This window comes from Lucilia sericata, unplaced genomic scaffold (assembly GCF_015586225.1).
Source record: "Lucilia sericata isolate MDLA Ls3-8-SP2 unplaced genomic scaffold, ASM1558622v1 Contig002504F_arrow, whole genome shotgun sequence".
Classification (NCBI taxonomy): domain Eukaryota; kingdom Metazoa; phylum Arthropoda; class Insecta; order Diptera; family Calliphoridae; genus Lucilia; species Lucilia sericata.
In genome coordinates, this window is record NW_023996279.1 from 24937 (window position 1) to 50201 (window position 25265).

The 25265-nt window shown below is 30.0% G+C and overlaps 1 pseudogene; it reads right to left on the reverse strand.

The window, feature by feature from the left end:
• Positions 1-23231, reverse strand: part of LOC119614018 — a 37044-nt pseudogene extending 13813 nt beyond the window's left edge.
• Positions 23232-25265: the final 2034 nt, after the last annotated feature.

The following is a 25265-nucleotide window of genomic DNA, read 5'->3' on the forward strand; positions in this document are numbered from 1 at the left end:
AAAAAAACCTACAGAATAATAATAACAATAATAAACAACATAAAAAATCACAAAAAAAAAAGAGTAACAGCAACCAATTTATAAAGCTTACTTATAGAGGTACTATCTTATATAGATGAGTGAGTGAATGGTGCCTATAATTCTGATCATAGTGCAACTTATAGTTAAAGACAGACAGACATTCAAATAGACCTCCATCAACTCATTGTTATGAGTGTGTATGTGTGTGGGTAATGTTACTGCTTGTTTTGTCTTTAGGCCATGTTTTAAAAATCACAAAAAACCATAATGAAAATTCATTACTTTAACCACTCCCCAATGTGGAAGAAAGTTTTGTCCATCAGCTATACAATTCACTACTATCCCCATCCAAGCAGCCAATCGACCGACCGACCAACCAACCATCCACTCTACCAACCTGGCATTTTATATCAAACATTAACAACTCCCGCAATTCAACAATGAAAAAGCAAATGCTATAAAAAAGAAGTCAGGATTTAAGTCAAAAAGCTCAATATGGTCTAATAGTCAACATTTAAAATTGACCACACACATTGAGTTTCTGTCCAAAAAAAAAAAAAGATAAAAACAAAAAAACAGTACGAAACAACCTGGTAATTCACTTACTACGGAATCACTATTACCATTCATAAGGCTAAAAGTAAGGAAAATAGGTTGTAGCAGAGACATAAGGAGAGAAAATTTTAAAGACAAGAGAATAATTTTTTTTGAAATGTATAATGACTGATATACACACTGATTTGGAGCCTCGACTAGAGACTGATTTTTATCTAGACTTAATACTGATCTATAGTCAGTGCCAGAGACTGATCTTTTAACACACTAGAGATTGATCTGTAGCCTAGTTTAGAGAATGATCTTTAGGGTTCAACAGACACTGTTCTATTAGTCTAGACTAGATATGTAAAGATAATCTACACTAGTGACTGATCTATAGAGAATATATATTAATCGTTAATCTATAATAGATGTTGCACTATAGTCTAGTTTTGAGACTGATCAGTTTTTAAGCAAGTCAATTTTAGAAAGCCTAGAGAAAAAACTGATCTACAGTATCGACTAAATATATATCTATAGTCCAGACAAGAGTCTAACGATCCGACTAGAGACTGATCTATATACAAGAAAAGAGACTGTGTTCTGAACTATAGTTAATACTACAGACTAATCCATAGTCTAGAATAGAGAATGATATATAATATAGTTTAGATACTGATATATAGTCTAGTTCAGACTATAGACTGATTTATTGTCCACTTTAGAGACTGAACTATTGTCCAATATAAATACTGATCCTTTGTTCATACTTGGGACTGAAATATAGTCTTGTTTATAGGCTGATCTATAGCCTAGATTAGAAACTGTGCTATAGTCTAGACTAGAACATATACCATAGTTTAGATAGTGATATGTAGTCTAGTTCAGACTGTACACTGATTTGTCAATACTAGAGCCTGAACGATTGTTCAACCTAAATACTGATCCTTTGTTTGCACTTGGGACTGAAATATAGTCTTGTTTATAGGCTGATCTACAGCCTAGATTAGAAACTGTGCTATAGTCTAGACTAGATATTGCTTTAAAGTATAGACTAGAGACTTATAAAAATATTGATGATTTTATACTTAATAGTAAAATCAAGTTACGAACTAAATGTCCAAACTATCAATAAGCAATAACATGCCTCCACAAAATATCTCCCCCTAAAATCAAACCCTAATCGCATAAAAAAGCAGCAAAAACTCCATAGTGCGCATTTTAGCTCGTTCGCAGTTAAAATCATCAACTTTAACGTTAGAGAAAAAAAACTGCGAAACGTAAAAAAAAAATAGAAGTAAAAATTATAGTGAGATAGAAAGAACGGCGGTGGTCATCATTTATATAGCTAAAAGGAGTTTTATGGGACTTTTGCTTTTGCATATCACGTTTTTGTTCTTTTAATATATTTTCCCCCGTTTTTTCATGTGGTTCAACAAACATACAAATCGTTGGATAAGGAGTAAAAAAACCTAAAATTCAATGGATAAAAGTGTATGGACAAAAAAAAAAAGAAGCCAAAGTATTTTTTTGGCTGAACTATTCCAAAACTAACATCATTTTTCTCGTCTAAACGCATTTAATAGAGTTGACTTTGCTTGGTTTTTTTTTTTTTTATTTTAAACTTTTTTACTGGCATTCATATTGACCAGGCTAATAGTAGTATGTTGCTGGTACCTTGAATATGTGTTTAAATGTTTGTATTTCAATTGTAACCACACGCCTAAGCAAATTATCCTAGTCATCATCAAGTCAAGTATCTGTGTATCTCTAAAAAGTTGAGTTAGTTGTAGTGGACCTAGTAGTAGTCTGCAAAAATTCATTTGACCGCAAAAACTGCAACTTCTATGTTTCCCTTAAATTTTTTTTGTTTGTTTTATTTTTGCCATCTTTTTGATTATTTAGGTCTATGATTTCATAAACGTGTCTACATATTTTTTTTTTTGCATTTTAGTTGGCAAGTTTTTACAGTTTAAAATTTACATACGCGTTTTGTGTTCTAATTGTTTTATAAAGTTTTATTAAAGAGAAAATTTAAGTTTTAAGGAAATTTTGACTAATTGAATTGTTTATTAAATACTTCCATATTAAATTGTTATTTTGTGTTTTTTTCAGATACTATGAAGGTACAATTTCTCTGATTTTCAATGGGTAAGTGCAAAAATATTATTATAAACTTTAAGAAAAATCGAGCCTAATAAAGCCTATTTATATTCGAGATTATAGTATTTTCTGTAAACTCTATCATAATCGAGACTATAGTCTCATTTGTAGTCAATAGTACAGTCTGATCCTTAGTGTAGATTTGCGTCTGTTATATAGCAAAGTCTACAGTTTGTTCCATAGTCGAGTCTACCGTTTGTTCCATAGTCGAAACTATAGTCGAGTCTACTGTTTGTTCAAAATTAAAGATTATAGCACGGCGCTCGATTATAAGGTGTGTTCCATAGTCGAATCGGGTATACATTTTATAAATAACAAGCATAGTCCGAAGTTCGACTCTAAGGTTTATTCCATAGTCGAATCTATAGTCAAACTTTAGTCGGGTCTACAGTTTGTTTCATAGTCGAGTCTGGACTAATGTTTGTTCTCTTGTCGAGACTATAGTCTGTTCTATAGTAAAAGTCTGTTTTATAGATAAGACTATAGTCTGTCTTTTAGTCGAGACTACAGACTGATCTACAATGGATAGTTTACACCGTTTTATAAACGAGACTATAGTCTGGTCTACTATAGTAAAAAATCGAATTTGTTGTATTGTCCAGTTTCAAGTTTGTTCTATAGATGAAAATATAATCGGTTCAAGAGTCTAGACTTTATTAAAGAGTCTACAGTTTGTTTCATAGTCGAGTCTGGACTAATGTTTGTTCTCTTGTCGAGACTATAGTCAGTTCTATAGTAAAAGTCTGTTTTATAGATAAGACTATAGTCTGTCTTTTAGTCGAGACTACAGACTGATCTACAATCGATAGTTTACACCGTTTTATAAACGAGACTATAGTCTGGTCTACTATAGTTAAAAATCGAATTTGTTGTATTGTCCAGTTTCAAGTTTGTTCTATAGATGAAAATATAATCGGTTCAAGAGTCTAGACTTTATTAAAGAGTCTACGGCTTGTGCCATAGACGAGACCATATGCTGATTTACAGGCGAAACTAGAGTCTATTCCATAGTTAAGGCTGTAGTCTAGTCTATAGTTAAGAGTAGTCTATTGTGTATTAAAAGGTTGAGTCTATAATCTGTTCCGTAGTAGAGACCATAATCTGTTTTATTGTCAGTACCTTAGTCTTCAGTTAGTTTTCTACTCGAGACTTAAGTGGCCCTTAAGGGTTTTTTTTTATAGTTGAGACTTCTGTGCAGAGACTATATTTTGTTCTATGGTCAAAACTACAGTTCACTGTAAAAATTATACATTTTAGTATAATATCGTATTTGAATGAATTTAAACCATATAAGCTTTTCATTTAACGTATGTATGTAACTTCTTTATGTTATTTTCCTCCAAAAATTTAATTTTACCTAAAAAAATTGTACACTCTTCAAATTTTGCTAAACATAAAAATGCACTTATAAAATATCCTTCTATTTCATGTTTGAGTTCAGTAACTTTGTAATGTGATGATGACTTTGTGTTGTTATTCAAAAATATATAAACGCTTGACTTCCTTTGTTATCCTTTGCATTTCTATAACGTGTAATAAAGTCAAATGCCTTTAAATAATAAACAAAACAAAAGAAAATAATAAAAAAGTAAATAAACGTATTAAAGTCATACCACAACACACACGAAAATAAGATGTGAAGGACCTACCAAAAAAATACACACCAAACGAAAAAAAAAGTTCAATGAACAAATCTATCTATAAGAAGTTCAGTGAACTTGACGAAGAAAAACCTTTAGGATATTTTTTTCAAAGAAAAACAAAAACACATTTGTTTTTTTTCACCCGAAAAATGAATAGACAAAGAAACAGAAGAATATTTAAGGATATTTTTCCAGGACACTATGTTCACACGCCCGCCCTCTATCAAATACAATTTGGACTTTGTTGCAAGAATAAGTAATTGTATAAAATCTAGGAATATCTAGTTATGCAGCCGTTGTAGTAAGTACTAGGAGTTTATAGATAAATTTTATTTCTTAATGTGTTAAAAATGTGTTGTATGTAATAATGATGGTAATGTTAAAATTAAGGAGTCGTCTACGTCGTATGATGACGTCTATGATGGTGATGATGATGATGACAAAATTTTATAAGGATACCACAGTTTCACACACATCTAAACACACTCACACACATTAACACTTTATCATACACACACACAGACATAAACTTAACAAAATAACATAGAAAAACATAAAATAATAATCAAATATCGATCCAATTGCGTCTGGGCTTCTTTTTTATTTTATTTTATTTTGTTTTTGTTTTTTTTACTTTGCTCTGTTTTTTGCCATTTTATCCAACTGCGTTAGCAAGTTGATTTTGTCAGTCAGTCACCTCCGTTAACGTCTTTTAATTTTCTTGCAATTTATTCTCTCCTACCGCCCATCGTAAAAATAAAGAAATGTTTAGCATCGAGCATCAATTCACATCTCAAAAAGTCAAAGTACTTCAAAAATTAATACAAATTGGGGCATAAACGACTATATCATACTCTATATCAAGCCCAATTGTAACGTGCCCTTTTCCAGCGGCACTCGGAAGTAAAAGGGAATTACGTAGTCCAACCTATATTCTAGACTATAATCAGTTCTATAGTCAAAACTTTGTATAACCTCTTCTATAGACAAGACTATAGTTTCTTTTATAGTCAAGACTATAGATTCTTCTATAGTCAATGGTATAGACTATTCAATAGTGAAGACTATAGACTCTTCCATAGTGAAGACTATAAGCTTTTCTATAGACCAGACTCTAGGCTTTTCTATAGTCAAGACCATAGACTCTTCTATAGTCAAGACTCTTCTACAGTCCAAACTATAGACTCTTCTATAGTCAAGATTATAGACTCTTCTATAGTCAAGATTATAGACTCTTCTATAGTCAAGACTATAGACTCTTTTATAGTCAAGACTATAGACTCTTCTATAGTCAAGACTATAGACTACTCTATAGTCAAGACTATAGACTACTCTATAGTCAAGACTATAGACTATTCTATAGTCAAGACTATAGACTCTTCTATAGTCAAGACTATAGACTCTTCTATAGTCAAGACTATAGACTCTTCTATAGTCAAGACTATAGACTCTTCTATAGTTAAGACTATAGACTCTTCTATAGTCAAGACTATAGACTCTTCTATAGTCAAGACTATAGACTTTTCTATATTCAAGACTATAGACTTTTCTATATTCAAGACTATAGACTCTTTTATAGTCAAGACTAAGACTCTTCTATATTCAAGACTATAGACTCTTCTATAGTCAAGACTATAGACTCTTCTATAGTCAAGACTATAGACTCTTCTATAGTCAAGACTATAGACTCTTCTATAGTCAAGTCTTTAGACTCTTCTATAGTCAAGACTATAGACTCTTCTATAGTCAAGACTATAGACTCTTCTATAGTCAAGACTATAGACTCTTCTATAGTCAAGACTATAGACTCTTCTGTAGTCAAGTCTTTAGACTCTTCTATAGTCAAGACTATAAACTCTTCTACCGTCCAATCCACTTATTATCAACAGTCTAGTCTTATATATAGTCGTTCCATATTTTGTTCTCTAATCGAGAAAGTCAGTTTTTCTATAGCCGATAATGATGTAGGGTGTAATCAAAATATATACCATTCTTTTCTTGTTACAACTATAGTAATTTTCCTATTAAGGCTTTGATAAAGAGACAAGTTTGTTTTAATTTTATCTAGTTTTTGTCGTTGTTTTTGTTATAGTAAAAGATTTAAGGCTAAAATGTTTTACAGCCATTTCCTTCTTCATAGACTTTTTTAATATAATTGTATGTGTGTTTGTATTTGTTTGGTTTCATTTTTTAATTTTTTTCTCTCAACTCTCATTTGTATGTATGTGTGTGTGTATGTCCTGTTAACATGGACATTTGATAATTAAGGACGTCTGTCTGTAATTGAGTTGTATTTGCAGGTTTTGTTTATTTTGGCGGCAAACTAATTTTCAAATTTACTGCTTTTTTTTTTCCTTTGCATGCTCTCAATCGTTTTTCCAATTTCTTTTTTTATGTCATTAAAAATATATAAAAATGTCTGTGGTTTGTCATAGTTGAAATAATATTTGAGGGAATGACCATTAAGAGGGAGAGCGGCTGGAAGTTTTAGTTTTCGCAGACATGGCCTAAATTGTCATTATGATTTGGCGAGTTGAATAAATATGCATGTATATAGAAAATTTAATTTATAGCTGTATAAAAGGGCGAATGGATATTTATTAGGTAAAATTATTAAATTTGAGATTTAAGTAATACCATTTCAGTAAAAAATTCCTTAAATTCCCAAATATTTGTTGCAAAAACTTTAAAATCTAACATTTTATAAAATATATCTTGAATAAAATATTTATATGGATTTATATACATTTTTTATAATTTCTCTTTGCATTTTTTTGTATATATTATTTTGCAAACCCAACAGCCAGACAGAATAAAACAATAATTAAAAAATGCAAAAAAACCGAAAAAAAAGATATCAACAATCACCAAATAAACATAGAACTTTGAAATCTTTGAGCTGCATTATACAACGTAGTATTTATATACAATTTTTTAGTGCAACAATAAAAACAACAAAAATATGAATTTGTACACTCAAACTCGCATAATAATAAGGCGCACTTTCACCCACACAGAACGTATCCAACAACAATAGATGTTGCAAGTTTTGCAACAACAACAAAAAAATCCGAAAAAAGAACGCACATTGTGAATGCAGTTTTGGACTGGGTTGGTTGGGAAAAACTGCAGGCCTTTTTTGTTTTTTTATTATAAATGCACCAAATATACTATACCGAGGTATGACAACAATTCGTTGCAATCAAGCTAAACGCAGAGAAAAAGCGACTCTGCAACAAGAGATTTTTAAATATTAATATTGTTCGTATGAGTGTATGCATGTATTTGTTTAAATATTTAAAAGTGTGAGTGCATCAGGACTATTTATATATAGGGTGGTGGGTTTGGGTAAGGTTTTTTTCACTTCTTTTTTCAATGTCAATGTAAAAAGATGAGCAAATTTTTTTTTTTCGCACAAAATATTTTTTCAAGTTTTTCGTTTTTTTTTTTTTTGCTATTGCCTCAACATATAAACTGAAGTAGCATTTTAGGCGTTTTATGTTGGAGTTTTTATTTTTAATGTTTTCTTGTTTTGTTTTTTTCGAGTTGCATATACTTTTACTATACTATGCGTTGTAAGTATTTACAGTTCTTGTTGTTATCGCTTTTTTTGCTGTCTGTGTCTACATGACATACAGCCAAAAAGATAGACAGACATACACAAATGACTCTGCACGGACTCTAAATGTCTGGGCTTTTTGTTATATGGCTGTAGGTTTAGCTGCCTCAAATTGTAACGCACCGTTAGTCTCATTGGAATTCTTTATTTATATTTATTTTTTTTCTCATTTTTTCTGTTATTTTTTAAGAACTAATTAAAATAAACGTCAAAGCAAGTGAATGCGCCTAAATGCACACACAACATTTTATAGATTTTTTTTTGCCTACACATATACTACATACATATATTTTCAATTCACAAATAAGCTTTTTATTTGGTTTCTTTTTTTTTTCGGCTAAAAAATACGTTAGAAAAGTGTTGGTTTATTTCTTCTTTTTTTCACATGCATTAAAAATTGGTCTGAATGCATTCAAACGCATCGTTTGATATTTTGTAACAGAATTTAATAGAGTAAGAGTGATATAAATTATAAATAAGCTATATGTTTCAATATTCGCATGTATAGTAGGTAAGCAGTTTTTATTTCGAAGTTGGAGTTAAGAGGAGTTTTTATAATGGAAGGAGCATAATTTTTAATATACTATTTTGGATTTTTTGTTTGTAATAAACATTTAGCAGTTCATTACTTGTACACAAAATGTGCAAATATAAATAGGAAACTTATTATCATTATTGTTAGAAGAGAATAAAGTAAAATTTTATATTTGTTTAAAAAATTATGCTGTGAACTTATGTAAATCATTTTTAAATTTTCAAGGGTTTTATTTTGAGGGATATATTAATTGTTTAGGAAATTGTTATTGTTCGTTGTCTGCTAGACTATATACCTTCCTTTACAAAAGAGCTTGCAGGGGATTAGTTCTTTCGTGTGTTGTTTCAAACTAGATTATAGGCAAGACTGTAGACTAGACTATAGACTAGACCATAGACTAAACTATAAACTAGACTATAGACTAGACTATAGACTAGAATATAGACTAGACTGTAGACTAGACTGTAGATTAGACTATAGACGAATCTATAGACTAGACTATAGACTAGACTATAGACTAGACTATATACTAGACTATAGACTAGACTATAGACTAGACTATAGACTAGACTACTATAGACTAGACTATAGACTAGACTATAGACTAGACTATAGACTAGACTATAGACTAGACTATAGACTAGACTATAGACTAGACTATAGACTAGACTATAGACTAGACTATAGACTAGACTATAGACTAGACTATAGACTAGACTATAGACTAGACTATAGACTAGACTATAGACTAGACTATAGACTAGACTATAGACTAGACTATAGACTAGACTATAGACTAGACTATAGACTAGACTATAGACTATGACTATAGACTAGACTATAGACTAGACTATAGACTAGACTATAGACTAGACTATAGACTAGACTATAGACTAGACTATAGACTAGACTATAGACTAGACTATAGACTAGACTATAGACTAGACTATAGACTAGACTAATAGACTAGACTATAGACTAGACTATAGACTGACTATAGACTAGACTATAGACTAGACTAGACTAGACTATAGACTAGACTATAGACTAGACTATAGACTAGACTATAGCTAGACTATAGACTAGACTATAGACTAGACTATAGACTAGACTATAGACTAGACTATAGACTAGACTATAGACTAGACTATAGACTAGACTATAGACTAGACTATAGACTAGACTATAGACTAGACTATAGACTAGACTATAGACTAGACTATAGACTAGACTATAGACTAGACTATAGACTAGACTATAGACTAGACTATAGACTAGACTATAGACTAGACTATAGACTAGACTATAGACTAGACTATAGACTAGACTATAGACTAGACTATAGACTAGACTATAGACTAGACTATAGACTAGACTATAGACTAGACTATAGACTAGACTATAGACTAGACTATAGACTAGACTATAGACTAGACTATAGACTAGACTATAGACTAGACTATAGACTAGACTATAGACTAGACTATAGACTAGACTATAGACTAGACTATAGACTAGACTATAGACTAGACTATAGACTAGACTATAGACTAGACTATAGACTAGACTATAGACTAGACTATAGACTAGACTATAGACTAGACTATAGACTAGACTATAGACTAGACTATAGACTAGACTATAGACTAGACTATAGACTAGACTATAGACTAGACTATAGACTAGACTATAGACTAGACTATAGACTAGACTATACTAGACATAGACTAGACTAGACTATAGACTAGACTAGACTATAGACTAGACTAGACTATAGACTAGACTAGACTATAGACTAGACTAGACTATAGACTAGACTATAGACTAGACTATAGACTAGACTATAGACTAGACTATAGACTAGACTATAGACTAGACTATAGACTAGACTATAGACTAGACTATAGACTAGACTATAGACTAGACTATAGACTAGACTATAGACTACACTATAGACTAGACTATAGACTAGACTATAGACTACACTATAGACTAGACTATAGACTAGACTATAGACTAGACTATAGACTAGACTATAGACTAGACTATAGACTAGACTATAGACTAGACTATAGACTAGACTATAGACTAGACTATAGACTAGACCATAGACTAGACTGACTAGACTAAGACTAGACTATCGACTAGATATAGACTAGACTATAGACTAGACTATAGACTAGACTATAGGACTAGACTATAGACTAGACTATAGACTAGACTATAGACTAGACTATAGACTAGACTATAGACTAGACTATAGACTAGACTATAGGACTAGACTATAGACTAGACTATAACTAGACTATAGACTAGACTATAGACTAGACTATAGACTAACTATAGACTAGACTATAGACTGACTATAGACTAGACTATAGACTAGACTATAGACTAGACTATAGACTAGATATAGACTAGACTATAGACTAGACTATAGACTAGACTATGGACTAGAGTAGACTGTTGACGAGACATGAAACTGCTTTATAATACGAGCGAAGTAAATTAAGCTATTTTGAACTTTAACATTCCAAAATTCTCCTAAATAATGGTCAGGAATTACGATTTAAATCTTTTTCCATCTGTGACTGCATAACCCGCAGCTGCCCTTACTGCCACCAAATCAAAGCTGTAATTTCTCATAATATTTTACATTACTTTGTAAGGACGTCTGTTGTATTTTTTGAGTGGCAGTAATGTCCTTTTTTAATATTAAAAAATAAAATGCGACAAACAAAAAAATATTTATATGCAAAATTAAAAAATGAAAATATACAAAACTATAAATGAGAAAAATATATTAAAAAATACTCGTACCTACTACGTAAATATTTACGGAAATACGTATATTTTTTTGATATTTGAAAACAATCAGGAGGAGAATAATAGCAAATATATTTTTAAATCTACCCAAGCTCCAATATTACTTTGCAAAAACTTTTCCCAGCTGTTTCTTTAACCTTTAGTGTTCGTACGTAAGTCTCCCAACAAATACTCTACAGCTTGCAACATACTCCCTCTTATGTGGAGTATGTTAAGGGTTATGATGTGTATTTTGATTGTATATAGTTGGGTTTTGGTTTAAGGTGTTTTTTTATTTTTTTAACACAACGCGTATGTCACAATATGCAAATATTGCAGTAGAAAATTTTATGCAAAAAAGTAATAATAAAAATATGAAATACTAATAGAAATTATTTTTAATATATTTTTTGTTTGTATTTTTTTATTGTTGCTGTTGTTGTGGGTGCTTGCTAGTATTTCGTTAGGCATTTTTTATATGTGTATAAAAAAGGGTCCTTTGTATGTTTACTTTGAAATAAAACAAAAAAGAATTATATATAAATTAACAATTTTTATACCATATAACCCCACTCAAACAGTGGAACGAGGTGCGGCAAATGATATACTGAATCGTATGAGATCTCAAAAACATAATAAATTAATAAAAAAGCTCCATTTATAGAATAGAAAATTTACGTAATTTTGCAAATTTTTTTTTATAAAAAGAGAAATTTTCCGAAAATGTTCTACACAGAGAGAAATTTTTCAAAAATGTTCTATAAAAAAAGGAATTTTCTGAAAATGATCTATAAAAAGAGAAAATTCCAAAAATGTTCTATAAAAAGAGAAAATTTTCGAAAATGTTCTATAAAAAGAGAAAATTTCTTAAAATTTTATATAAAATAAAATTCTCTATAAAAGAAAATTTTCTATAAATGGAAATTTTCCGAAAATTTTCTATAAAAAAGAAAGAAAAAGAAATTTTCTGAAACTTTTGTATAAAAGAGAAAAATTTTCCTAAAATTTTGTAAAAAAGAGATATTTTCCCAAAATTCCCTATAAAAATTAAGAATTTTCTGAAAATTCTCTATAAAAAAGAAAAAATTTTCCATAAAAAATAAAATTTTCCTACTACTTTCCATAAAAAATAAAATTTTCCTATAATTTTCTATAAAAAGAGAAATTTTCCGAAAATTTTCTATAGAAAAGAGAAATTTTCCGAAAATTGTCTATAGAAAAGAGAAATTTTCCGAAAATTTTCTATAGAAAAGAGAAATTTTCCGAAAATTTTCTATAGAAAAGAGAAATTTTCCGAAAATTTTCTATAAAAAAGAGAAATTTTCCGAAAATTTTCTATAAAAAAGAGAAATTTTCCAAAAATTTTCTATAAAAAAGAGAAATTTTCCAAAAATTTTCTATAAAAAAGAGAAATTTTCCAAAAATTTTCTATAGAAAAGAGAAATTTTCCGAAAATTTTCTATAGAAAAGAGAAATTTTCCGAAAATTTTCTATAGAAAAGAGAAATTTTCCGAAAATTTTCTATAGAAAAGAGAAATTTTCCGAAAATTTTCTATAGAAAAGAGAAATTTTCCGAAAATTTTCTATAAAAAAGAAATATTTTATAAAATAAAATTCTCTATAAAAGAAAATTTTCTATAAATGGACATTTTCCGAAAATTTTCTATAAAAGAAAAATTTTCTATAAAAACGAGATATTTTCCAAATATTTCCTATAAAAAAGAGAAATTTTCCGAAAATTTTCTATAAGAAAATATAAATTTTAATAAAATTTTTTATAAGAAAAGAAAAATTTTCCGAAAATTTTCTATAAGAAAAGAAAAATTTTCTATAAAATAAGAAATTTTCCGAAAATTGTCTATAAAAAGAGACATTTCCGAAAACTTTTTATGTATGGAGAATTTTTCGAAAATTTTCTTTAAAGAGAGAAATTTTTGAAAATTTTCTATAAAAGACAATCCAGACAATTCCACTGTTTCCATTACTAAGTTTTTTTCATTTTCTTTCCTATTTTTACAAAATAAAATAAGAAATTTTAAAACATATACAAAATTGTTACTTTTGTTTGTCCTTTTAAAATTATTCTCACTCATACGCATCCCTAGATTATCCCACAATATATATTTTTCTATATATTTTATATAAAAAATTGTTGACTCTTTTTCCTATCCAAAAAAAAAGTAAACTTACAGCTAAAACCCTGTTATATGTACATATATCACATTTATTTTCTTCAGTTTTTTTAATATAAAAAAAATTTAGTCTTATTTGTTTTTTGGCCAACTTAAAAAAAAGGAATCAAATAAACATGCAAAAATTCGTCAAGCGTTACGTCGTTGAACGTCATCATAGTCATCATCATTACAGTCACACATGTATGGAGATCATCGTCATCATCATGAATATACACTGTTTCTGTTGCGATTCTCCCCCACACACAAACACATTTTTATTTCAATCTATTTTATTTTAAAGTCTGCATATTCATGACAGGTTTTGTTTTGCTATTTTGTTTCTTTCTATTTTTTTTCATTTGGAATATCAAATGTTTCTTCTTTTCTTTTTATCAACATCAACGTCGTTGGATGGTTGGGAAAAAGTGAAATAAAAGATATTTATATATAAAAATTGTTATTTTTGTTCTTATTTTGGTAAAAATTGTATTGCATATGTAAAGGGTGTAGACGAAAAAGGAAAAGTGTTGCATACTTTTAAGGGACATTTATTAAAAACGCGAAATTTAACTGTAATTTTTTTCGTGTTCAGTCTTTACATAAAATATACAAATAACATTTTCTTTTTTTAGTAAAAAAATTTGCTTTAGTTGTTCGAAAAATAAAGCCTCAAAAATTATAGCATACCTTTAGGTTGTTAGGGGAGTATATTTGTTGGTCGTCTTCGTTTGTTTTTCTTTCTGTATCTGCCCGTGTCGGGGGTTTTTTTGCTTCTACTTAAAACGCAATATAATTTTGGTAATAGTGTTTTTAAATGATTTTTATATACACATATACGAAATTTTTATATAATTCGCAAAAGTACAGTTGTCACATTTAATTATATAGTTAAGTGCTGGACTTTGAAGATATTTAATATTTCTTCAATAGCAAGCCTTATGTCAAAATATTTAAGAAAATTTTTGTAGAAAAATTGATTCATATAAAAATAAAATTTATTAAAAATGAAATCTGCATTTTCTGCGAAAAGAAAATTAAATAAAATTTTTAAACATTTTCTATATAAAATGACATTTTCCGAACATTTTCTATAAAAAAGAGACATTTTCCAAACATTTTCTACAAAAAAAGAGAAATTTTCCGAAAAATTTCTATAAAAAAGAGAAATTTTCTGAAAATTTTCTATAAAAAAGAGAAAATTTCCGAAATATTTCTATAAAAAAAAGAAAATTTCCGAAATATTTCTATAAAAAAAAAGAAATTTTCCGTTCTATAAAAACGAGAAATTTTTCCTAAATTTTCTATAAAAACGAGACATTTTCCCTAAATTTTCTATAAAAACGAGACATTTTCCCTAAATTTTCTATAAAAAGAGAAATTTCCAAAAATTTTCCATAAAAAGAGAAATTTTCTATAAAGAGAGAAATTTTCCGAAAATTTTCTATAAAAAGAGAATTTTTCCGAAAATTTTCTATAAAAAGAGAAATTTTCCGAAAATTTTCTATAAAAAGAGAAATTTTCCGAAAATTTTCTATAAAAAGAGAAATTTTCCGAAAATTTTCTATAAAAAGAGAAATTTTCCGAAAATTTTCTATAAAAAGAGAAATTTTCCGAAAATTTTCTATAAAAAGAGACATTTTCCGAAAATTTTCTATAAAAAGAGACATTTTCCGAAAATTTTCTATAAAAAGAGACATTTTCCGAAAATTTTCTATAAAAAGAGACATTTTCCGAAAATTTTCTATAAAAAGAGACATTTTCCGAAAATTTTCTATAAAAAGAGAAATTTTCCGAAAATTTTCTATAAAAAGAGAAAATTTTCTTAAAAACAGAAAATTTCTGAAAATGTTCATTAACAAGGAAAAATTTCCGAAAATTTAAAAGAAAAAAGAGAAATTTTTCATAAAAACACAAAATTTCTGAAAATGTTCATTAACAAGAGAAAATTTTTTATAAAAAGATAAATTTTACGAAAATTTTCCATAAACGGAGAAATTTTCCGAAAACTTTCTATAAAAAGATAAATTTTCTGAAATTTTCTATAAAAATAGAATATTTCTGAACATTTTCTATGAAAAGAGAAATTTTCTGTAAAATTTTCTATGAAAAGAGAAATTTTCTATAAAAATGAAACATTTTACTGAAAATTTTCTATAAAAGAGAAAATGTCTAAAAATGTTGTATAAAAAGTTTGAAAAAATTAGAATTTTATAAACAAAAATCAGGATTTATTGATAAATCCATTCTATTTAATTTTAAGAGATAAATTACATTTTTAACTAAAGTTAAAGTTTAATTTCCTAATTTGCCCTGTTTAAAGCATTAATTATAATACTTTCAATTCCTTTCATTTTTAATTACTTCCCCTTTCACTTTTGTATATTTGTAAGAAAATATTACTTTTATAAAATTTTGTACGAATAACAAGAAAAGAATTGAAAACTTAACACTCAACCACTCACACTTGCAACTATACTTGGCAACAGTATGCATTTAACTATTCAAATTGGTTGTTTTTTAATTCATAGCATACATTTAGGAATTGTAAATAAATATGCACTTCATACTCATACTTGACTACTTGATGATGAAGATGGCAAACATGTTTGCATACAAACTGGTAATGTTATATAAATATGTATGAAGCAGGAAGAGAGACAGAGAAGTTAAGGGGAACTTATTTTAAGGACGTAAATACAGATTTAAAAATACATAGACAGCGACTGACGACTATATATAAATCTGGTGATTTCTCATTTCAATTATAAAAAATTGTTATATTTATTTAGAAATATAAACAAATATAAATTGAAAAATCTCTTAAGCTGGCAACGAGATGTAAAATCACTATAAAATGTCACTAATTTTTAATTCCTAAACAAATTTAAATTAAAAAAATATTTATTTTATTTTCATTTTGTTTTATTTCATTATTCGTTTACTCTGAACTTTGCTTATATTTATTTTTATTTTATATCCAGGATCAAATCAATATTATATATTTTTTATAGTTATTTTTTTTAGACAAATAAAATAAAAATTAACAAATTTCTATACATTCATGGTTGTATAAACAACATGGTTGAAAAGATACAACAAAAAAGAAAAATAAACTAATACAAAATACACGATTTTATTTGAATTACAAAAAAAAAAAAAACTAAAAAAAAATAGAAGAAATTAGTTTCAATTGGACACATGCAAAAAATTTCGAAAATATAAATACATATGCATACATACATATGTATGTACGTATGTATGTATGTCTATAGTTGTTTGAATAAAAAACAAATATATTTTGTATGTTTATACAGTCAAAAAATAAAAAAACAATAGAAAAACAAAAAATTTCGTAAAAATAGTAGTTAAAGCTGAGTTTTTTTATATCTATTTAAGTGAAAAAGAGACAGACAAATAGTTACAACGAATATTTAAATGTTTTATAAGTTTTAAATAAAAGTGAAAAAAAGAAGGATAAAAATCACCAAACTAAAAAAAAAACTTATATATCAAAGCAGGAAATCTAAAATAAAAAGAAAACTAAAAAAAAACATGTTCGAAAAAATATGCAACTAAAATTGAGGACACGGAAACATGCGACATTTACTAGATAAAACTTAAATAAAAGAAACAAAAATAGTGAAATAAATAAATTTATTTTGTTGTTTTTTTTTATTTATTTATTTGTTTTATGCTTGTAGGTATGACAACTATATTGTGCAAAGAAAATTTTGAATGTTTTGCTTTTCTTGGATCAACTAAATAAATGAGAATTTATTTCCAAATCAAATTTAGGGTTTAATAGAGGATAAAGGAGGGGGCTAATGCAAATTGCAAAGGATAAAGGGCTGGAAGGGAAGACAGTCATTGGTTTTAAAAGAGCGTTAATATTAGAGCTTGTTTATAGAGGCTAGCCTATAGACTTTAATATGTATTATTATACTAGACTATAACCTACTCTAGTGACTAGACTAAAGACTGGATCATTGACTATGCTATAAATTAAACTACGGACTAAACTATAGTCTAGACTGTATGCTAGACATTAAACTAGACTAAAAACTTAGCTACAGACTAAACTGTAAACTTTACTATGACTAGACTATAGACTATAGACTAGACTATATACACTATAGACAAGACTATAACTAGACTATAGACTAGACTATAGACTAGACTATAGACTAGACTATAGACTAGACTATAGACTAGACTATAGACTAGACTATAGACTAGACTATATAGACTAGACTATAGACTAGACTATATAGACTAGACTATATAGACTAGACTATAGACTAGACTATTGACTAGACTATAGATTAGACTATAGACTAGACTATAGACTAGACTATAGACTAGACTATAGACTAGACTATTGACTAGACTATAGACTAGACTATAGACTAGACTAGACTAGACTATAGACTAGACTATAGACTAGACTATAGACTAGACTATAGACTAGACTATAGACTAGACTATAGACTAGACTATAGACTAGACTATAGACTAGACTATAGACTAGACTATAGACTAGACTATAGACTAGACTATAGACTAGACTATAGACTAGACTATAGACTAGACTATAGACTAGACTATAGACTAGACTATAGACTAGACTATAGACTAGACTATAGACTAGACTATAGACTAGACTATAGACTAGACTATAGACTAGACTATAGACTAGACTATAGACTAGACTATAGACTAGACTATAGACTAGACTATAGACTAGACTATAGACTAGACTATAGACTAGACTATAGACTAGACTATAGACTTAGAGACTATAGACTAGACTATAGACTAGACTATAGACTAGACTATAGACTAGACTATAGACTAGACTATAGACTAGACTATAGACTAGACTATAGACTAGACTATAGACTAGACTATAGACTAGACTATAGACTAGACTATAGACTAGACTATAGACTAGACTATAGACTAGACTATAGACTTGACTATAGACTAGACTATAGACTAGACTATAGACTAGACTATAGACTAGAGTATAGACTAGACTATAGACTAGACTATAGACTAGACTATAGACTAGACTATAGACTAGACTATAGACTAGACTATAGACTAGACTATAGACTAGACTATAGACTAGACTATAGACTAGACTATAGACTAGACTATAGACTAGACTATAGACTAGACTATAGACTAGACTATAGACTAGACTATAGACTAGACTATAGACTAGACTATAGACTAGACTATAGACTAGACTATAGACTAGACTATAGACTAGACTATAGACTAGACTATAGACTAGACTATAGACTAGACTATAGACTAGACTATAGACTACTATAGACTAGACTATAGACTAGACTATAGACTAGACTATAGACTAGACTATAGACTAGACTATAGACTAGACTATAGACTAGACTATAGACTAGACTATAGACTAGACTATGACTAGACTATAGACTAGACTATAGACTAGACTATAGACTAGACATAGACTAGACTATAGACTAGACTATAGACTAGACTATAGACTAGACTATAGACTAGACTATAGACTAGACTATAGACTAGACTATAGACTAGACTATAGACTAGACTATAGACTAGACTATAGACTAGACTATAGACTAGACTATAGACTAGACTATAGACTAGACTATAGACTAGACTATAGACTAGACTATAGACTAGCTATAGACTAGACTAGACTATAGACTAGACTATAGACTAGACTATAGACTAGACTATAGACTAGACTATAGACTAGACTATAGACTAGACTATAGACTAGACTATAGACTAGACTATAGACTAGACTATAGACTAGACTATAGACTAGACTATAGACTAGACTATAGACTAGACTATAGACTAGACTATAGACTATAGACTAGACTAGACTAGACTATAGACTAGACTAGACTATAGACTAGACTAGACTATAGACTAGACTAGACTAGACTATAGACTAGACTATAGACTAGACTAGACTATAGACTAGACTATAGACTAGACTAGACTATAGACTAGACTATAGACTAGACTATATACTAGACTATAGACTAGACTATAGACTAGACTATAGACTAGACTATAGACTAGACTATAGACTAGACTATAGACTAGACTATAGACTAGACTATAGACTATACTATAGACTATACTATAGACTATACTATAGACTAGACTATAGACTAGACTATAGACTAGACTATAGACTAGACCAGCGGTTCCCACCGTTTTTTACTTCGAGGACCCCTTGAGGAATTTATTTAATTTCACGGGCCCCAATACATATTTTGATATCTTCATTTCTAACATATAGAGAATATTTCTTATTCATGATTTTTTTTCGTTCGTCTTCGCGGACCCCCTAGGTTTTTGCTACGGACCACTAGGGGTCCGCGGACCCCCTTTTGGGAACCGTTGGACTAGACTATAGACTAAACTATAGAATAGACTATAGACCAGACTATAGAATAAACTAGACGATGGACTATACTATAGACTAGACTATAGAATAGACTATACTATAGAATTGACTATAGATTTGACTATAGACTAGACTTTAAACAGGACTATACACGAAACAATACACTACATATATTGTAAACTAGACTAGTCTATAGTCTAGACTATATCATCATTAGCGCTCTTTAAAACCAAATGCCTTAAAACAAAAAACTAGGGTTATATAGGTAATTCATCCAATACTAATTTTTGGTGCACTTTGGGAAATATTTGGAAATTTCATTTAACTTTTTATCGGATTAGAAAACTGATAATGAATGACTGATTATGCTACTGTTTAATGTAATCAAATTCGTTTTTGTTCAAATTGTATAAAAAAGTGTTTTCACAAAACTAAAAATATAAAACTGTATGATAATTGTAATTGTAATAATATATTGAATTAAAAAAGTTAAAAACAAATTCATAGACAAAGAACACGACGAAGAGCAAAAATATTTTGATTTTTAAATATCAAAAAATGTAATATCAAGAATATTTTCAAATAATAATGAAAACAACTTGGTAGAGATAGTTTTAAAACAGAAAAAATTGTTTAGCAAAAATAGTGTGTTATAAAGAAAAGAAAAAAATAAACAAAAGTTTTAGCATAACTTACCGATTCATGAGGAGTACGATAATCGAGTTCGCCGCCTAAAACACCGCTGGCCGAAGCCGAACGAGGCTGCAGATGATGGCGGCTATTGCTGTTATCGTCTTCACTGCAATCGATTTCTTTTTGAGAGACTAAAAAAGGAAAGAAATTGAAGAAAACAATTGTTGTTTTATTTTTTTTAACAATAACACTTACCAAAGGCACCGACTGCACTGGTCCTAAACCCGAAGGTCCCGGCACGGTATCACTATGTAGGCCTAAAGCTGCCGCCGTTGATGAGGCCGGACTTAAACCACCAGCCATAGCACTAGCTGAGGTAGAGGGCAAACTGCTTAGACCACCCCTACTGCTGGGACGATCTAAACCTGAACCTTCTCTTGAACTACGTGAAGCTGGACGTTGTGAGTGGGTATCGAAAGCCAACGGTATCGTTGTGGTCAAGGGGGTAGAACGTGCAGAATCTACACCACCTTCAGTGCCACCGACACCACTGCCACCATGACCAGAACTATCTAAACCCCTTTGCGCTGCTGTCAATTGGGGACTAACTAAAGCGGCCGCTAAACTACTGCTACGTATTTTCATATTTAAACAAACATCTTCCGAATTGTTATCGCCATCATCATCCAATTCCATTTCTTCGTCTCCATATTCGACATCTTCAACATCTTCGATTTTCTCCACACCACCCGACATACCTTCACCACCCATTGTCTCATCAATGGGTCTATTTACATCGTGTCTTGCTAATCGATCGGGTGAATTAAAACTTCTCGCTGAATCTCTTTCTAAATCATCGCGTTTCTTGTTACCTTCTCCACTGGCGCTGCTTCCGCTGCCTCCACCACCACCACCTTCACTAGTGTTACTATGCTTTTGTATGGTCCCGCTTGCTGTGTGGGGTGTTGTACTTCTTTGTTTCTCATTTGTATTATTATTATTTACAATTGCATTTTCCTTGGTGTCTTCCTGTTGCTGATGTTGTTCTAAACGTCTTTGATAGAGATCTAAGGGTAGTAGTGTGGTGTCTTGTTCATGTTTACCATGCAATAATCGCTTTGGTGGTGAGGGACTGCAGCGTTCACTTGCATGTTCTCGCTTCGCACTCACTGAGCTGGCTAGATGACTGCTGAGACTGCTACTGCTGCTGAATGCAGCCGCTACTAAAGAGGTGGCTGAGGGGGCAATTGTGCATGTTGTAGCATTTGTTGTGGCAGATGTTGAAGAGGCGGCATTTGATGCTGATGTTAGTGCTGAGGCTGCCAACGCAGCTGCATGCTGCGTTGATGAGGCTGCTGCTGCTGCGGCGGCGGCTGATGATGTTGCGCCCGATGTTGAGGGTCCGGAGAGCGTAGCATCGACTGGACTGTCACAAGAGTTACTACGTTTACAGGGCTGTGAATGAGGTCGTAGACGTTCGGGTTCACGTTCTGGTTCTCTTAGAGTTGTATTCTGATTGTCATTTCTGCTAAACCCTTAACCTGGAGAATAAGTAAAAAAAGAGAAATTTGTTAAAAAATTTTCTATAACAACAGAATCGGTTTGAAAATTTTCTCTAAAAAGAGAATTTGGTCCAAAAAATAGTAAAGACGGAGAATTTGCTTAAAAAATTATATGAAAATAATTATTTTTCGAAAATTTTATATAAACTGAGATGTTGTTCGAATTTTTTCTAAAATAAGAGAGTTAAAAATTATCTCTGAAAAGTAAACTTCTTCGAACAATTTCTATAAAAAGGAATTTTCGAAAATATTCTATAAAAAGAGAGTTTAATTTGTTCGAAAGTATTATATAAAAAGAGAATTTATTTTTAAAACAAGTAAGAAAGTATAGTCGGGCGTGTCCGACCATATATATGATATATTATTTTTCATAATAAAGCATTTATCTTGAATATTACCTTCATTCCAATTTATTGACGAAAAACTAATTTTTTTTAAAAGAGGCTTTATATGGGGGATAGGAGCAAATGTGGACCGATGCCGATAAAATGGGCGGGAAAGATTTGTATTTATATAATATTTGTCTGTGCTAAATTTCATTGCAATAACGTGTTAAATAATGAATTGCGGATATTCAAGTCACTTTCTGAAGGGGGCTTTGTATGGGGGTCCGATCATTCGAAATTCGGCAAGGTCATCAAGGCTTGTATAAAACTTAGCTGTGCGAACTTTTATACTTTTCCACTATAGTGGTGTAGGGTATAAAAATCGATAAAAAGAGAATTCGTACGAAAACTTTCTATAACTCTCTATATAAAAACTGATTTTTAAATTCTATAGAAAATTTCATAAAATTTCAATTTTATTTCTTAAAATAGAAAATATTCACAAAAAATTTCCCTTTTTAGGAGCATTTTCGAACAAATTTCTGTTTTTATACAAAATTTTGAAATATTTTCTCCTTTACTTACCTTTAAAGACTCGCGGCCGTTTTCAGCAATGCCGATAACTGACAATATTGCACGTTTACTTTCGCCTTTATACATGAATTCTACTAATGTTTGCAGTTCGGCAAAACGGACGTCCTTTAGTATCACAATTGGATGTTTTTCGGGGTGGTCCAGAAATAGGCTCTGGAAATATGATGAACAGGCCGAGAGGACCACCTAAAAAGTTGAAAAAAATAAGGATTAAAATGTGATAAATATGTATTTTAAATAATTTGTTTTTAATATAATAAAATAAAATGTTTTGCATTTAGATAAATATACACTTAAAGCTATAGCTTATAAGAGATTTATGGCAATTTGCCTTCGGGTTCACTATGATGAAAGAAAGTAATGTGTTTTGGTAATTTTTTCAACTCCTATATATATTTTTTTTTTGGTAAAGGAAGTTATATTTTTTAGTTTATTCATATTGTATATACAAAATATTACAAACAATTTTTCATTGGCAGTAATTGTCAGGTAAATAATCAACACTTTGTTGTTGAACCTTTTAAACTGGTAATTTATTTAACAGAGAATAAAATAAATCTGTGGAATCCTCTTAAACATAAAAAAACAAATCTGAAATGCTCATACATAGTAGTAAGCTTAAAAAGAAGATAGTTTAGTTGTTTTTTAAGGAAAAAGTCCAGTTGAAAAATTGATAAAAAAAAAGAAAACTAAGGAGTGTTTGTGGTGGAAATATTTTATGTTAGCTAAGAAAAAATTATTAGATTTTACGATTTGCTTATGAAATAAAGAAAAAAAAAACAGACTTAACAGTGCACCGATTTTTTTTAGAAATAGTATAGGAAATATTACAGAGTCAACTTTAAGTCTCTCGTCAACATCATCTTTGCCACCATCACTAGAAAAACTAACTAACACACCAATATGTTTTCGTTTTTACGGCTTTAAAAGAGCAGCCGCCTTAGGCTTGCGAGGGCGTCAACCTTTTCTTTTTTTTGGGGTTTTTATAAAACTGACTAAAATGGAATGCCTTTAATATATATTTTTTTCTTCTGACAAATCTATGGCAAGTGTATTGCAAATACACACTCATACACACACACCTCACTTACACTCACTCTCTATAGCTGCATCTGACAATACAGAGTGATGCAACTTGATATTTAGTAGATCACAAGTGTTGGCGTTGCGTTATTCATTGCACTACATTTATTTTTGTGTGCCACAAGTTTTTTTTATTTTACTTTTTTCCATTCATCTGTAAGTAGTTCGATGAGGAAGGGGTATTTTAAGTTTTTTATTTGGTTTGTAACATTAAAAAGTTTTTCTTTATCTTAGTAGTTACCCAGTAAAAAACTCTTAAACTTTGGTAATGACCGTGGGTATGACCAGTGGCCTCCGTTAGGTTAGTGGTTAGTGTTCTAGTCTGGTAGACCGGAGGTGGTGGGGTTGGATTCTCATCTGAGGCACTGGCTAAGGAGCGCACAACAGGCTCGATACTGTGGCCTAGGTGTACTTCTTCAGATTTGATGTATATACATCCTCCTTTTAAACTAACTACTAGCTAACTAACTGGTAATGACCAGTAGTTAATTCATGCATTACTTGGTAATGAGTTATCATTATCAAACACATTTTTTTTATTTAGCTAAATAAGTAATTACTGGTGAAGAGCGAATTAGAGAGAAAAGTTGAACCGTTTTCACTGCATTCGAAAATTACGAAAAATTATTGTACTTTCGATCACAATGGAATTCTATGACAGGCCTTATATTTTATGTAAAAAATCGTTTGCAAATGCACAATAAAATCTTGTTAATGCAGCATTGGGTAAACTGCTGAAGTGAGAAACACGGAAAATAACTGAACACCTAGGTTCAAATCTCAGCGGAGGAACAGTTTTTTATTTTATCCCGAAATAATTAGTTATTACATAACTTATTTCTAGGTTTATTTATAACTAGTTATTTCTTGAAACTTTTCGAACAGAAATAAGTTGTTATTAACCCCAAAAGTAAGTAGTCTTTCCTTAGCTCTTACTTTACTTTCATGCTTACTCGGTAAGTAAAATGTTTGGTGGGTAATAGTAAAGAGTTCCATCATCGGCTACACCGATTATTTTATCATGACAACCCTTGGCCACATGTTGGAATATTTGCTAAAAATTTATTTAGAAAGATTGATCTTCTTCTATCCGACTCCCCCGGGGCATGTTTCCTAGATGAAAGAGGTACTACCAGT